The 8824-nt window shown below is 40.3% G+C and overlaps 1 non-coding gene across 1 annotated transcript; it reads left to right on the top strand.

Moving 5' to 3' along the window:
• Window positions 1–588: 588 nt before the first annotated feature.
• On the top strand, window positions 589–660 carry trnac-gca (transfer RNA cysteine (anticodon GCA)). Its single transcript has one exon. It is a non-coding gene; the product is annotated as a tRNA-Cys (tRNA).
• The last annotated feature ends 8164 nt before the right edge of the window (window positions 661–8824 follow it).

The raw sequence follows: 8824 nt of genomic DNA, 5'->3' as shown, positions 1-8824 counted from the left end.
TTTTCCTCAAGCGATGAAGTCTAACTCTAAATTTGGGTGTTAACATTGTTCTGCAAAGTCTTACGAATCAAACCAGACCTCTCATGAGGCAATCTGTTACCGGGATGCAGAGATGGACAGCTTGGAAGCCCATTGAAGTCTGGGCATTCGATTGGACCATCCTCATTTCGATCAACAGTTATATCAACCCAGTATCAATGTCTGTTGCAAGACCCTCCTATCTCTTTAGCTATGAAGAGACAAATCATCCATACAGTTAGTTATAGGTGAAAACGGATGTCTGTGGAGTTTGTAAGCAAGGGGGAAGGGTGCTGTGTGTGTGCGCGTTTGTGTGCTTCTGTGTTGCTTGTGGTCGAGCATGTACTGTAACAGTGTGGATCCTTGTGTGGACCAATTTCTGGTAGTCTTGACATCTATTGTAATTAACATAAACCATCAGCTGGCCTTTATAGAAGATTACACTGTTTTCTTTCTTGTAAATCCTTTCATACAGTCGATTGTATTTGGATACTTTCTCAGACTGTGAAGGTAACACATGGTGGAGGCCCAGCCATTGTTTGTGCACCATAAGCATATTCAACATAGGGTGGGGGGATAGCTCAGTGGTAGAGCATTTGACTGCAGATCAAGAGGTCCCCAGTTCAAATCGGGGGTGCCCCCTGCAACGATGTGTGTAGGTGATCATCTTTATGATAGTACTAGGTGATAAAGATAAAAGCTTGCATGTAACTAATGTTGCTTCTTTCCAGAAGGCCTTGTGCTTTCTCCACTCTCAGATTTCTTGGATTGTGGATGCAGCTGCTGCTGTGGTTCTGCTGGACGCCCTACTATGCCCTGCCACTATACTATTATTAGTAATAGTTCTATTACCTTTACTGCTGCCATAATTACCACCAGTCCTCTTTCATTCCATTTTTCTCTCTCTCTCTCTCTCTCTCTCTCTCTCTCTCTCCTCTACTAAGTAACATTTTCAAAAAGGTAGTTGTGGGATTTGAACCCACACCTCCAGAGAGACTGGAGCCTAAATCCAGCACCTTAGACCACTCAGCACATACCTGTGCACAACATCACACCAAATCGTGACACACACACGGACCGAACTAATGGTTATGATTATTAAAGTCATTGGAAACAAACTTTTGCAAGGAAAAAGTCAATACTTTATTGAAAAAGGCCAGTACTTAATGTCTCCACCTGCTGAAGAGTAAACTTACAGCATCTCAAATTTATTTCATCCATAAAAATAGAAACTGTGCTCATACCTGCCGTAACACCCAGAAACACTGGAGCATAATACAATAAATATACTACACTACAGTCCAAGTACATAAATACAGTAAAATAGAAAGTGTAAAAACCTGTACATTTAAAGTGCTTGTTGTGCTGTCTGAAAATTGAATTATCACTGAATAAAAGAAGAAACCGGGTAAACTTGTACTGTTAATGTTGTATATGGCTTCAAAACCTTTAATGCAACTGCTGTGGCTGGAACTCAAACCTGAGATAAATGCTTGCACTGCTACGATATAAATCATAGACGAAAAGTAACACACCTGTGCCTTTCTGCTGGACATACAATGCTCACTGCAAATCTCTGAAATAACCATAGACCCACAATTTCCATTCACATGCTTGTGCTATTGTTCACCACCTGTCAGTGTTTTCAGCATCAGTTGTGTTTTATTGTCTTTAAAGCAGCTGCCCCGTGTGAGGGTTGAACTCACGACCTTCAGATTATGAGACTGACGTGCTGCCTACTGTGCCAACGAGGCTATGAAAGCAGGTGCAATGGTCGGGAAAATTTCAGAAATACTAAAATTTGGTCTTCAATCTCAATAAAAACAATGTTTTTGGAAACCTATGTACTCACACAAAGGCTAAGACTGACCCTAGATCTTGTCATGACCCCATGAAAAGGCCAGGCAAAAGACCGTGTGCAAAGGTTGAAGGAAATGTGATTATATTACTACAACAAAAGAAATGCAATTCAATGATGGTGATAGTCAGTTTAGTCAGAGGTGAATGTGTAGTGTGAGGTATGGTGTCAGTGATTTATGCTGGACAGAGTAAAACTAACAAAGATGAGCGGGAGAGGTGCTGGACTGAGAGACCTGTAGGGCAATCACAGATGACACACCAATAATAAAACACTACTGAGTGAATGCGTTCAGAAAATGAAGAACATTGTTCAGAAAGCTTAATGAAGCTTCATTTGACCATATCTATTAACTACCTGAAAGAAATTAAGTCTCTGGAAATATTATGACCTAAGCAATTAGACAAAATAGTGCAACGTAATTTTGAACGCTCCTAGAAAGAAACCATAGGTAGCCATTGAATTCGAAACTTCTGAAGTTATTGTTGATCTCAGAAAATGATGAACGACACCATCCTTTCACAACGCCCATGTTTGTGCCTTTGTTATGCAAATACTCTGGAAGTCTACTTATTAAGAGTATGCGTTCCCATTTTTTCCAATTGATTGTAGAAAGCCTTCTGAGATTGTTGATCTCAGAAAAACCGTAGAATCACAACTTCCATGTATGTGCTATGTGCCAGTGTTTCAATCACCTGTCACTGTATGTTCAGCATCAGATGTGTTTTTTATTTTAAAACACTTGCCCGTGTTAGGGTTGAACTCATGACCTTCAGATTATGAGACTGACGCGCTGCCTACTGCGCCAAAGCTTGGGAACAATAGTCTGTAGGGGGGGGAGAAGAGGAGGAAAATGGGAAGAGGGAGGGAAGAAGGAAAAAAGCAACCTATTGTTCTAGAACTGCATCTTAACATTCTAGAACTACAATGTAACATTTTAGAACTGCAATTAACATTTTAGGACCCGCATCTCTTAAAATTCTACAACTTCAACCTATTGTTCCAGAACGGCAACTTAACATTCCAGAACTGCAGGTTAACATTCTTGAAGTTTGACCTAACATTCTAGATTGACAGCTTAACATTCTAGAAATTAAACCTAACATTCTAGAACTACAAATAACATTGTAGAACTGTAAGTAACATTTCAGGACCATAACTCTTAAAATTCTAAAACTACAACCTATTGTTCTACAACTGCAACTTAACATTCCAGAACTGCAGTTAACATTCTTGAACTTAAACCTAACATTTTAGAACTGCAGCTTTCCATTCTAGAACTACAATGTAACCTTTTAGGACTATGAGCAACCTTTTGGGAACGCAACTTATAAAAATTCTAAAAACTTCAACCTATTGTTCTTGAATTGCAGCTCAAATTTCTAGACCGAAAGCTTAACTTTCTAGAACTGCATCTTAACATTCTAGAACTTCAACATAACATTCTAGAACTGCAGCTTAACATTCTAGAAATAAAGCTAACATTGTAGAATGGCAGCTTAACATTCTAGAACTTGGGCGGAACATTCCACACGTTGGGCGGTGGTGTTTTAGAGAGTGGGAATGCTGAGTTCTGCACTGTATAATGTATCTGTCAATCGCAAGATTAGCAGTTCTATCCAGTGGAAAAATCCCTGTGATTTACCAGACTAAAATGTGCCTGCATTCTACGATCATGGCTTGTTCTGACCTCCTGTTCCTCAGATCAAACTAAAGTCTGGTGACAATGCATGTTCAAATTCTAAAACTTCAACCTAACATTCTAGAACTGCAGCTTAACATTCTAGAACTACAATGTAACCTTTTAGGACTATGAGCAACCTTTTGGGAACGCAACTTATAAAAATTCTAAAAACTTCAACCTATTGTTCTTGAATTGCAGCTCAATTTCTAGACCGAAAGCTTAACTTTCTAGAACTGCATCTTAACATTCTAGAACTTCAACATAACATTCTAGAACTGCAGCTTAAATTCTAGAAATTAAAGCTAACATGTAGAATGGCAGCTTAACATTCTAGAACTTTGGGCGGAACATTTCCACGTTGGGCGGTGGGGTTTTAGAGAGTGGGAATGCCTGAGTTCTGCACTGTATAATGTATCTGTCAATCGCAAGATTAGCAGTTCTATCCCAGTGGAAAATCCCTGTGATTTACCAGACTAAAATGTGCCTGCATTCTACGATCATGGCTTGTTCTGACCTGTTCCTCAGATCAAACTAAAGTCTGGTGACAATGCATGTTCAATTCTAAAACTTCAACCTAACATTCAAGAACTGCAGCTTAACATTCTAGAACTACAATGTAACCTTTTAGGACTATGAGCAACCTTTTGGGAACGCAATTATAAAAATTCTAAAACTTCAACCTATTGTTCTTGAATTGCAACTCAAATTTCTAGAATGAAAGCTTGACTTTCTAGAACTGCATCTTTATTCTAGAACTTCAACCTAACAATCTAGACTGCAGCTTAACATTCTAGAATTTAAAGCTAACATTGTAGAATGGCAGCTTAACATTCTTGAACTTCAACCTAACATTCTAGAACTGCCAAGACATTCTAGAACTGTAACATTTCAGAACTTTTAAGTAAAATTTTGGACCATTCAATTCAATTCAATTTTATTTATAGTATCAATTCATAACAAGAATTATCTCAAGACACTTACAGATAGACCACACTCCGGATTTACAAGGACCCAACAGTCTAGTTCCTCCAGAGCAGCAACAGTGCGACAGTGGCGAGGAAACACTTTTTAGGCAGAAACCTCGGTCAGACCCAGGCTCTTGGTAGGCGGTGTCTGACGGGCCGGTTGGGGTTAGAATGAAGAGTGCAATAACAAAATAGAAAAAATTAGTAGTTTGTAGCAGTTTCTTTGTGGTAGTTCATGGCATAGCAGGACGCTGTGCAGCATTACAAGGCACAGCAGGACGTAGCAGGACGTAGCAGGGGACGTAGCAGGGCACCACAGTGTAGCAGTTGAACATGGCATCACAGAACGTGTAGCGGAACCATGGCAATAGTGCTACCCTGATTTCGGAGCCTCTTGATCCAAGGGAACATGCTGGGAAAAAAAATAAGGACTCCGGGGAATGACTCCCCAGAAATAGGTTAGTAACAAGCATTCTGGGACATGGATGCACATAAATGAAAAGATGGAAAGATAGAGGAGAGAGGAGCTCAGTGTATCAAAATAAGTCCCCAGCTGTCTAAAACTATTACACAAAACCAAGAGAGACGAGGTAAAGAGAGCTCCAGCCCGGCCGGGCAGAACTCTCCCCAACCGGATCGGGCTGTATGCCAAGTCTCCCTTTGGTTCTATTATATTCTTGATTATATGTTAGATAAATCTGAAAACTAACAATATTCGATTCTATGCCCTAACTAGTGTATCAAAATAAGTCCCCAGCTGTCTAAAACTATTACAACAAAACCAAGAGAGACGAGGTAAAGAGAGCTCCAGCCCGGCCGGGCCAGAACTCTCCCCAAGAGAGACGAGGTAAAGAGAGCTCCAGCCCGGCCGGGCCAGAACTCTCCCCAACCGGATCGGGCTGTATGCCAAGTCTCCCTTTGGTTCTATTATATTCTTGATTATATGTTAGATAAATCTGAAAACTAAAAATATTCGATTCTATGCCCCAGCTGTCTAAAACTATTACAACAAAACCAAGAGAGACGAGGTAAAGAGAGCTCCAGCCCGGCCGGGCCAGAACTCTCCCCAAGAGAGACGAGGTAAAGAGAGCTCCAGCCCGGCCGGGCCAGAACTCTCCCCAACCGGATCGGGCTGTATGCCAAGTCTCCCTTTGGTTCTATTATATTCTTGATTATATGTTAGATAAATCTGAAAACTAACAATATTCGATTCTATGCCCCAGCTGTCTAAAACTATTACAACAAAACCAAGAGAGACGAGGTAAAGAGAGCTCCAGCCCGGCCGGGCCAGAACTCTCCCCAAGAGAGACGAGGTAAAGAGAGCTCCAGCCCGGCCGGGCAAGAACTCTCCCCAACCGGATCGGGCTGTATGCCAAGTCTCCCTTTGGTTCTATTATATTCTTGATTATATGTTAGATAAATCTGAAAACTAACAATATTCGATTCTATGCCCTAACTAGTGTATCAAAATAAGTCCCCAGCTGTCTAAAACTATTACAACAAAACCAAGAGAGACGAGGTAAAGAGAGCTCCAGCCCGGCCGGGCCAGAACTCTCCCCAACCGGATCGGGCTGTATGCCAAGTCTCCCTTTAGTTATATTATATGGTAGATAAATCTGAAAACAATGTGACTAACTACTACTCCCTAACAATATTCGATTCTATGCCCTAACTATAAGCTTTATCAAAAAGGAAAGTCTTAAGCCTACTCTTAAATGTGGAGACGGTGTCTGCCTCCCGGACCCAAACTGGAACCTGGTTCCACAGGAGAGGAGCTTGATAGCTGAACGCTCTGGCTCCTGTTCTATTTTTAGAGACTCTAGGAACCACCAGTAACCTGCATTCTGGGAGCGTAGTTCTCTCCTAGGGTTGTAAGGTACTATGAGCTCTTTAAGATAAGATGGAGCCTGACCATGAAGAGCTTTGTAGGTGAAGAAGGATTTTAAATTCTATTCTAAATTTTACAGGAAGCCAATGCAGAGAAGCTAAAACAGGAGAAACGTGATCTCTTTTCCTGGTTCCTGTCAGAACACGTGCCGCAGCATTCTGGATCATCTGTAGAGTCTTTATGGATTTTTTCGAGCAGCTGATAACAGAGAATTGCAGTAATCCAACCTAGAAGTAACAAATGCATGGACTAGTTTTTCTGCATCATTTTTAGACAGGATATTCCTGATTTTTGCAATATTACGTAGGTGAAAAAAGGCGATCCTTGAAATTTGCTTAAATGGGAATTAAAGGACATGTCCTGATCAAAGATGACTCCAAGATTCTTCACTGTGGTGCTGGAGGCCAGGGTGATGCCATCCAGAGTAACTATATCTTTGGATAGTGCGTCACGAAGGTGCTTGGGTCCGAGAGCAATAACTTCAGTTTATCTGAGTTTAACATTAGAAAATTACAGGTCATCCAGGTTTTAATATCTTGAAGGCACGTTTGAAGTTTAGCTAACTGATTAGTTTCATCCGGCTTGATTGATAGATATAATTGAGTATCATCTGCATAACAATGAAAGTTTATGGAGTGTTTCCTAATAATACTGCCTAAAGGAAGCATATATAAAGTGAACAGGATTGGACCGAGCACAGATCCTTGTGGGACTCCATGACTAACGTTGGCGTGCACAGAGGATTCATCGTTAACATTAACAAACTGAGATCGATCTGATAAATAAGACTTAAACCAGCTTAGAGCAGTCCCTTTAATGCCATTAAATGTTCCAATCTCTGTAATAAGATATAATGGTCAATGGTATCAAATGCAGCGCTAAGATCTAATAACACAAGTACAGAGATAAGTCCTTTGTCTGAAGCAATTAGGAGGTCATAGTAATTTTCACAAGTGCTGTCTCTGTGCTATGATGAACTCTAAATCCTGACTGAAAATCCTCAAATAAGCTGTTGCTATGCAGAAAGTCACACAGCTGTTTGGCGACTGCTTTCTCAAGAATCTTAGAGAGAAATGGAAGGTTGGATATAGGTCTATAGTTGGCTAAAACATCTGGATCAAGGTTTGGCTTTTTCAGAAGAGGTTTAATTACAGCTACTTTAAAGTGCTGTGGTACATAGCCTGTTAATAAAGACAAATTGATTATATTTAGTAGTGAAGTGTTGACTAATGGTAAAACTTCTTTAAGTAGCCTAGTCGGGATGGGATCTAAGAGGCAGGTTGATGGCTTAGATGAAGAAATATTGAATTAAATTGATAAAGATCAAGTGAAGCAAAGCAGTCAAAACATGTATCTGGTTTACAGCTGTTTCTAAGGTTCCTGAGTTTAGAGATAAGTCAGTGCCAGTTAAAGGCAGGTCTTGGTGAATTTTGCTTCTAATAGTTATAATTTTATCATTGAAGAACCTCATAAAGTCGTTACTACTAAGAGCTATGGGAATACTTGGCTCAGTAGAGCTGTGACCTTCTGTTAGCCTGGCTACAGTACTGAAAAGAAACCTGGGGTGTTCCTATTTTCCTCTATCAATGACGAGTAGTACGCTGCTCTGGCATTACGGAGGGCCTTCCTATACGTTTTAAGACTATCTTGCCAGGTTAAACGAGAATTTTCCAGTTTGGTGGAGCGCCAGATCTTCTCAAGTTTCCGCGATATTTGCTTTAATTTGCGAGTTTCAGTGTTATACCATGGAGCTAACCTTCTTTGTTTTATTATCTTCTTTTTTAAGGGGCAACAGAGTCTAGAGTCATTCGTAGCGAGCCTGCTGCACTATCAACAAATGATCGATTTGGGAGGGACTAATAGCATAGGAGTCCTCCGTTACTTTGGGACTTGGTAATGAATTAAATGCTAACGGAATCGTATCCTTAAATTTAGCTACAGCACTATCAGATAGACATCTTGTATAGGATGTTTGCCTAACGGCGTGTAGTTCAGCAGTATAAACTCAAAAGTTATCAAACAGTGGTCAGATAGGAAGGGATTCTGTGGGAACACTATTAAATGTTCAATTTCAACACCATATACCAGAACAAGATCGAGGGTGTGGTTAAAACGGTGAGTCGGTTTATGTACACTTTGAGAGAAGCCAATGGAATCTAATAGAGAGATAAACGCAGTGCTAAGGCTATCATTCTCATCGTCCACATGAATATTAAAATCCCCTACAATAATAACTTTGTCCGTTTTTAGCACTAAGTTCGATAGAAACTGCAAATTCGGATAAAAATTCAGAGTATGGACCAGGTGCTCGGTACACTATAACAAATAGAACTGGTTGCATGGATTTCCAACTTGGGTGTGAAAGACTAAGAACAAGACTTTCAAATGAGTTTAATTTAGTTTAGGTTTAG

This window comes from Etheostoma spectabile, unplaced genomic scaffold (assembly GCF_008692095.1).
Source record: "Etheostoma spectabile isolate EspeVRDwgs_2016 unplaced genomic scaffold, UIUC_Espe_1.0 scaffold00007070, whole genome shotgun sequence".
NCBI lineage: Eukaryota > Metazoa > Chordata > Actinopteri > Perciformes > Percidae > Etheostoma > Etheostoma spectabile.
The sequence above is the reverse complement of the archived record's forward strand: the minus strand, read 5'-3'. Positions and strand labels throughout refer to the sequence as shown.